Here is a 9201-nt window from a genome sequence, read left to right as displayed (position 1 = left end):
TGTCTTTATTGAAAGTGAAAGTTGCTCAGTCATGTCTGACTCTTTGTGGAATTCTCCAGGCCAGAATACAGGAGTGGGTAACCTTTCCCTTCTCCAGGGAATCTTCCCAACCCAGGGATTGAACCCAGGTTTCCAGCATTGCAGGTGGATTCTTTACCAACTGAGTTATCAGGGAAGCCTGTATTTACTGAAGGAGTGATAATATTGAATCTGTATATAACATGTCTATGAGTGAATGGTTGCTAAAACACATAAAAAGATATAACTCAAAATTGAATTTTATACTTACGTGACTATAACAAAAATACATCTAAAAGAGCTATATTCAACATGGAATGATACGAGATATATTAACATCTATGAATGGATAGTTTGTATAAAACAATTTACTGAGGAAATATCTGAATGCAAGAATGATTAGTATCTTTTGGAATAAACTACTGTAGAGTGGGAACAGCTATACACACCCAACTCAGCTATATGCTATGTATCTATAGTTATAATAGGAAAATAGAATATAGAAGAAAATATTTCAATATAAGAGAAATTTCTATATACATACTTGAATATATCTTTTTATCTCCATGAATGGTTTGTCAATCTAAATGAGTGTATCTACTAAAAGGAAGGATTTATACACAAAAGTGAGTGACAGAAAATATGTCTAAGTGGCATGTTGGTAGAAAACAAAAAAGGTGTCAGGAATTCCCTAATGGTTCATGTGTTAGGACCCCGTGCTTTCACTGCAAGAAGCCTGGGTTCAATCCCTGGTCAGGGAACTAAGGTCTCACAAAAAGTGCAGCCAAAAAGAAAAAAAGAAACTGTCTACTGAAAGGAAACATCTATATAACACGTACTATGAATCTGGAATAAAATGTGGCTAAAATGGAAATGAATATATCTACTCAAGGGTATAGCTGAAGGATTGCTTACTTATCTCTGAATTGAATGTTGGTGTAATGACAAGTGTATCTAATCAGAATGAGTGATGTGTTTGTATCTATGAATGAAGTGTTTATGAACACAAGTCATGTATCTGGAGTATTAGAATACAAGTAACTGTCCCTATTAATAGGAAGATTTAGAAACAAGACTGAAAGGTTTCTTCCCTATGAATGGGTTGCTGGGTGTCTGCGGAAACAAGCTGCCACATTGAGTGATGTTTTATGTCTCTATGAGTGGAAAGTGTTGGTGAACCCAAGTGAATATACCTACTCAGATAAGAGGGTATACACAAGGTCTATGTGTGTGTGTGTGAGAAACTCATGTGTAAATATATATATATATAATCTCAATTAATGAACAAGCCAAAATTACTTAAAGGAAAAATATATTCAAAAGATTTAATTATATGTTATGCAACTTGCAGAAAAATATCTTCAGTGAGAGGACAGGGCTAAACATAAAACTGAGTAAGTAACTTATATCCATGAATGGAGTGTTGAATAATGAAAGAATTTGAGTATCTCATAGAAGTAAATACCCAATTGAATAGCAGATTTTAGTTCCTGGTGATACCCATCCCTGGGTGCTGCTAGAAGCCAGACCTCCGGATCTAGCCCACTTGGAGACTCCTCAGGCAATCAAAATACTTTCACCTAAGTTCCTAATGAGAAGCCACTTTTGATTCCGTCTGTCTTGTGTATCACAGGGCAGCACCGCGGCCCCACCTGTCTGGGCAAGTGGAGGACATCCAGCCTTAGACTTCTTTTTTTTTTTTTTCCCATTTATTTTTATTAGTTGGAGGCTAATTACTTTACACAGCCTTAGACTTCTCACCCTCACCCAGATTTGTTAGGGGTCCTGCATCACTCTTTTTATCCAGCTGCGCAGCATGTGGATCTCAGTTCCCCAGACCTGGGATGGGATCCCTGCCCCCTGCATTGGGAACCAAGTTTTAGCCACTGGGCCACCAGTGAAGTCCCTATCCCTTGCCACTCTTGGCACATCTTCAGGTTATAGTGTTGCTGTAACAATCCTGCCAACTTTGTTCACCCAACTGTGCCCTTGAAACACGGACCTGCCACACACCTAGTGGTTGTAACTGGTACTGCGTGATGGATTATGAAAACACGTTTCAGTGACTGGAGGGATTCTCTCCATGGTAAGGGCTGCTCCCACTGGGAAAATGTTACAATGACAACAGCAGCAATGGGATGAGCACACTTCTGGGACCTGTCTGGCACCCCCAGCCCAGCCATGTGGTGTGGGAGAAGCAGTGTAGGACTAGAGGGGAAACCACTGCACTGACATTTAAAATGTGATGCAGGCAGGTGTGCCTAAGAAAGCAGCCAGCAGACTAGTCTGCCCTTCCACTCACACCAGTCAGTCCTGGAGTGCCTTTGAATTTCAAGTGGTAATTACTGACAATTAAACAGAGTGCAGCCTGTGGCAAAGGATGTGAGCAAACATGGCCCCTAGAGCTTGGGACTTGGTATCTTTACAAAAGGAGGGGACACAGAGACAGAGGAGATTGATTTTAGTGAAGGCTGAATGAGTACTAGTAGAGAAAGGCCAAGGACTGTCGGCAACCACCAGAAGCTGGAAACAGGCCTGAAGATTTTCCCAGTCTCCTGAAGGAATCAACCTGCCAGCACCCTGATTCTGAACATCGGGCTTGAACTGTGAGAGGATATGTATCTGTCTTCTCAGTTTGTGGTTGACTGTTCAACAGCCTCAGGAGTCTAAAGACCAAGCTCGGTGCCAGGCAGAGCACACTGTTGGATAGTATGGGCTCTAAGTGAAATTTAGATGCCTCCCTTGGGACAGTATGTTTAACACTGGGATCAGTGAAGAGGGGGTGAAGGGGCCCAATGGAGGCCACTCTTTCCCTGGCCAGTCACCTGGACAATACCCTTCCAGACGACCTGCTCCCCTTTGCCTTTCTTTTCACCACACCCTCCTCCCTTCTCGCTGAAATGTGCAAATCTCACATAAAATCAAACAGCTGATTCCTCCTCCCTTCTCAACCTCTCCCAATTCTTAGTGCTATTCTCAGCTAAACTATCAAGAAGAAAGTAATCATTAACCCTGCCCAGAGGGGTTTGCATTTTTAAGTAGGTACTTTTTAACCCACATTAATTTAAGTGAGTGTACTCAGTCCCTTCAGTGATGTCTGACTCTCTGTGACCCTAAGGGCTGTAACTTGCCAGGCTCCTCTGTCCATGAGATTCTCCAGGCAAGAATACTGGAGTGGGTTGCTATTTCCTCCTCCAGGGGATCTTCCCAACCCAGGGATCAAACCCGAGTCTCTCATGTTCCCTACATTGGCAAGGGGTTCTTTACTAGTGCCACCTCAAGGGCGAGTAGTTTTTGTGTGTCTGTTTTGAGTGCTTCTGCTTCTAGGACATTCCTCAGCAGAGGGCAGCAATACTAGGAGCCCCTTCTAGATAAACTGTCCTAAAGAAGGGGCTTCCTTTCTGCCTCTCTGGCTTCTCATTGAATCCTCAAACACTACTACAGGTAGATTTGCCTTGGGAAGCTTACTGAAAACACAGAATCCGGAGCCCCAAACACCACCTCACTCAGTATAAAAGCCAGAGTCCTGGTAACTGTCCCCCAAGGCCACACGCATCCAGCCTCCTGGTAGTGCCTTGACCTCCCTCATCATTCACCATGTGGCTCCCTGTACTCCAGCTAAACTGCCCTGTCCTCGGGCTCCTTGAATGGATCCTGCATGTTCCAGCCTCAGGTGAGGGCCTTTGCATTTGCTGTTTTCTCTCCTGGGACACTTGTCCCCGGGGCTCCCTCTCTCCCCATCTCAGGTCTTTGTTCAGTGTACCCTCTCGGGGAGGTCCTCTAAAGTTCTGCAGCAATTCCAGTGGGTGGAGGTCTCTACCACCAACCCAATTTTTCAGATACCAGCTAGGTGGCCTACAATTCAACTGAATTCTGACCCTACTGTTACCAAACCAGGGGTCTGCAACAAAGAAAGAATTTGTTGTGAATAAAGAGTTATTCACAGAGCAGCCAAGTGAGGAGATGGCAGAACAAGTCTCTGATCCGCCTCCCCAAAGGCAAGGGGGCTTGGGATATTTATGGGATACAGAAGCAGGGTGGCCTTAGGCACTGGGATGGGTGGCCGGCCAGAGGTGGGAAAAAGATGAAGTAACTGGTGTTCTGCACAGGATATCCATGTTACGTGCTTCTTCATGAGATGCCTGCTCAAAGGTGGAGGCATCAGCAGGATCTGAGGGTGGAGTTTCCAGCCCTCTGACGTCAAAAAGTCATTCATCCAACATTTGTGCAGGCCCAGTTTCAGGGCCAGTGATCTCAACCAATCTTAAGGAAATTGAGCGGAACCCTACAGGGCTATCCCAGTTGCAGGCCCCACCAGGTTCCCCAACCTCCTGCCTTAAAAAAAAAAAAAATCCACCTTAGTTTCCCTGCCCTCTCAAGTTTCAGAAGAAAGACTCAAGCAATTAATTATTTAAGAAGTGACAAAAGCAGGGAAATTCCCTGGTGGTCTGGTGGTTGGGACTCAGCGCTTTCACTGCCATGTGCCCAGGTTCAATCCCGGGTCAGGGAAGTAAAATCCCACAAGCTGTATGGCGTGGCCTCCCCACCTAAGGAGAAGGGGAGGGCAAAAGCAGGAACTAAGAAAAGTTCAATCAGAAGAAAGTAACACACACACACAAAAAGAAAGTCACACATCCTGCAGCCTTCACCCTATACTGTCTATAAACAACACCCCCCCCCCCCCAAAAAAAATCTTTGGAGGGTTTGGGGTTTCTGAGTACAAGCTACCCGTTCTCTTTGCTTGGCCCTGCAATAAACCTTTCGCCGCTCCAAACTTCCAGGTTTCAGTTTATTTAGCCTCACTGTGCACTGAACACATTAACTTTTTTTTTTTTTTTAGCAAGCTGTTTCCTTTCCTGCTGTAAGATAAGCTCAAGAATCTCTGTTAGTCACCAGGGTCTGTTAACCAGGTGGGGCTGGGTTTCCCTGTCTACAGGGAGATAGCATCGGATTCCACAGGTTAAGGGCTTGGTCCTCCAAGGCTGCCTTCCTTTGCCCCCCCAAAAGCAGGTAAACTTCAGGGGGCAACCCTGAGCCCAGGCTGTGCTAAACTGTGCTTCTGGCCAATTGGCTAGAGAAGATGGGAGTTTTCAACAGAACCCTGCGTGTGTTCAATTAATTTGCTAGAGAGGCTCACAGAACTCAGAAACATTTTACTTGCTGTTGGACCAAGATATAACTGAGTATGTCACTTGGAAACAGCCAGATGGAAGAGAGGCATAGGGCAAGGTATGGGGAAAAGGCATGGAGCTTCCAAGCTCTCCACCAGGCCACCTCCTCAAATCTTTTTAGGTGTTTATCAACCAGCAAGTTCTCCAAACCTCTTCCTTTTGGGTTTCTATTGGAGGATTCATTACACAGGCCGGAGAAGGCAATGGCAACCCACTCCAGTACTCTTGCCTGGAAAATCCCATGGACGGAGGAGCCTGGTGGGCTGCCATCTATGGGGTCGCACAGAATCGGACATGACTGAAGCGACTTAGCAGCAGCAGCAGCAGCATTACACAGGCATGAGTAATTAAGCCACCAGTCATATGTAACTGATTTAACCTCTAGGCCCTTCCCTCTCCCCAGAAGTCAGGAGGGTGAGACTGAAAGTGCCAACCATCTAATCACATGGTTGTTTCTCCTAGCAACCAATCCCCATCCTTAGGTGTGGTCCTCATTAACATAACAAAAGATACCTCTCATTTCTTAGGAAATTCCAAGGATTTCAGGAGCTCTATGCTTCCCTGATGGCTCAATCCAAAATGAATTTGCCTGCAAGGTGGGAGACCCTGGTTCAATCCCTGGGTCAGGAAGATCCCCTGGAGAAGGAAATGACAACCCATTCCAGTATTCTTGCCTGGGAAATTCCATGGACCAAGGAGCCTGGTGGACTACAGTCCATGAGGTCACAAGAGTTGAACACGACTTAGTGACTAAACCATGTTAAACAGTTAGAATTGGACACAGAACCACTGGTACAAAATTGGGAAGAGTATGTCAAAGCTATATATTGTCACCCTGTATATTTGGCTTTTGAACTGTGGGGCTGAAGAAAACTCTTGAGAGACCCTCGGACAGCAAGGAGATCAAACTAGTCATTTCTAAAGGAAATCAACCCTGAATATTCATTGCAGGGACTGATTGGAAGCTGAAGCTCCAATACTTTAGTTACCTGATGTGAAGAGCAGACTCACTGGAAAAGACCCTGATGCTGGCAAGGATAGAAGGAAAAAGGAGAAGGGGGCAACAGGGGATGAGATGATTTGACAGCACCACTGACTCAATGAACATGAATCTGAGCAAACTCCGGGAGATAATGAAGGACAGAGCAGCCTGTTGTGCCACAGTCCATGCAGTCCTAGAGTCAGACGCAACTTGGCAACTAAAGAAACAAACTCTGACGAGGATAGAGAGAGAATACCAAGTGCTCCATACCAGATGCTTGGTGTATGTCATCTCAGTTCCTACTTCCAAAGGTATCCTGAAACATGTTATGAGGAAACTGAAACCCAAGAGAAGCATTCTCCAAGAGTTCAAGTTCAAACCCAGCTCTGCTTCACTCCAAACCCCATGATCACTTGGGTCTCCCTTACATTTGATCTCTAGAGAGGAATTCAGTTACACTCTTGAGCCACAAAGGCAACTAGAAGTTTGGAAGCGTGAATGTCACACTCCCAAGGGGGCCGGGGTGGGGAGGGGGGATGCGGTTCTCCTGCTGGGGTCTGCATTGTACCTACTTAGAAGCCCAGCCATTTGAACCCATTCCTGGGAGGAAGCTATTACCTAGACTTTGGGATAAGACTCAGGGAGAGGCCATGGAACAGCTTAACATTTCATTCTCCCAGGAGGGGAGAAATCTGAGACTTTAGTCTACATCTGAAGCCAAAGAGAAGAGATGCTGATGCTGTTCCCTTCCTCTCTTTCAGGCTTCGTGCTAAACTGCTCACATGCACCATGTCTTATGTGAAAAATGTCACTGTCATCATCCCCATTTTACAGTCACACACACTTGCAACCAAGCAGGATGCCATGGGGCCTTCTCAGAACAGACCTCCCTCCCCATGTCCTCTACCTGCCTCTTGTCTGTAGTAAAACTTTAGCCTTGCATGTCTTCCCCAATTTCCAAAGAGTAAATTTAATCAGAGAAGTGAGAAAAAGCAGAAAGGGTAACAGTCAAACAAGACAAAACTGCTTAGCCATTAAACAAAGCCAAGGACCTTTAGTTCCTCCTCGTGGCTATAGTTAATATTCTGACACATACCCTTGGAGCTGTTTTGCAGATACCAAAACCCACACCAGGTTGAGACAAATGGAACCCAGACTGGTTGGAACCAGAAGGCTGACGATGCTGACTCCTGGTTACCTCACCACTAACCAATTAGAAGAACGTCCAGAACTGATCACACAGCCCACAACCCCCTCCCTCACCCTGTCTTTAAAACCCATTCCCTGGGAATTTCCTAATGGTCCAGCGGTTAGGACTTGGGTGCTTTCACTGCCAAGGGCCCAAGATGTTCTGTCCCTGGTCAGTTGGGGAACTAAGATGCTGCAAGCTGTGTGTCGAGGCCAAAAATTAAAAGAACAGCATAGTGTTGTCGGTATAACAAAAACAGGTTAGAACCAATTAACCCCAAGAGGGAGGAATTCAACGTCCAGTAGACTTTGAGCCCCATGATACACTCACCGTAAATACATTAGCACATGCAAATGACACCCCACTGGCACCATGACAGTTCTGTGCTCAGTCGCTTCGGTCGTGTCTCTCCATCTGTGACCTCATGGACTGTAGCCCACCAGGCTCCTCTGTCCATGGGATTCTCCAGGAAAGAATACTGCAGTGGGTTGCCATGTCCTTCTCCAGGGTATCTTCCCAACTCAGGGATGGAACCTGCGTTTCCTGTATTGCAGTCAGACTCTTTACCATTAGCGCCACCTGGGAAGCCCCATGACAGTTTTAAGGTAGACCACAAGAGGGCAAAAAGTGGGCGATGGCCTAATCCCCAACCCCTTCCCCCAAATAGTTGGAATATCCTCCTACTCCTTAGCCTAAGAAATTACCCAGCCCCCCAAAATTAACCACCCCATATTTCAGGGCTGCTCTCCCCTTTTGAGAGGGATCGCATTCTGCTTATAGAGTGTGCATTTCTGGAAATAACTCTACTTAACACTTTGTCTCTCAATGAATTGTTTCTGTGAAGAGACATAGGAACTTTAGCTTCATTAAGTCCTGAGACCAGGTGAGTTTAAAAGACAGTGGGTTAAAATCCCAGTCCATAGGTTCCAGTCCCATCTGAACTGTGCTGTTTCAGCTGGATAACATGCGGAGACTCCAAGCAATTTTCAGGCACGCTAAACGTGTGCATCACTCAGTTGCTCAGTGTGTCCGACTCTTTGCGACCTGTGGGCTGTGGCCGGCCAGGCTCCTCTATCCATGAGATTCTGCAGGCAAGAATACTGGAATGGGTTGCTGTGCCCTCCTCCCGGGTATCTCCCTGACCCAGGGATCAAACCTGGGTCTCCTACATTGCAGGTGAATTCTTAACCGCTGAACCACCAGAGAAGCCCAAGCCATTGTCACTTGCTCACAAACGACTATTATTTCTTTTAGACATTATGATTAACTGCATTTTACATTCATTTTGGCTGGGAACACCTCTGTGTACGAGACAGCAGGACTGATACTCAATTGTCTAACCAAGGGATTACTCACACAGAGCCTCCACACCTGAAGAAAGAGACACACCGAGGAGGCGGAAGTAGTCATAACATGAAGAATTACAGAGAAGTAACTAACTCCCCCATGGCAGCAGAGAACCGAGTTGAAAACTCACGTCCGTCCTTAGATTTAAGTGTAAATGCCCTGGGTAACCCAGCTTGAGTAAAGGAGACTTCCAGGTCTCCTAGTACAGCTCTTGGGGTGACTTCACCCTTCCCGCCCACTCGGCCACGCGCAGGACCAGCCTCCGTAGTAGCGGACGTCCGCATGCGCAGACAGAAGGTGCAGCGCGGCCTCAGGGGACAGGTTCCGCGTCCGAGCGCTCAGCAGCCGGCAGCCACAGAGCCCAACCAAGCAGCGAACAGCAGCATGTTGAGGGGTCGCAGCAGCGGAAGCCGCTCGCCACCAGCTCCAATCGGGAGGCTTAGAGAGCGATCGGCGGCGGCGAACTCCCGGCGTCCCGCAAACCGGCGCGGCAC

Source organism: Dama dama, chromosome 11 (assembly GCF_033118175.1).
Source record: "Dama dama isolate Ldn47 chromosome 11, ASM3311817v1, whole genome shotgun sequence".
Lineage (NCBI taxonomy): Eukaryota > Metazoa > Chordata > Mammalia > Artiodactyla > Cervidae > Dama > Dama dama.
This window is presented reverse-complemented; position numbering follows the sequence as displayed.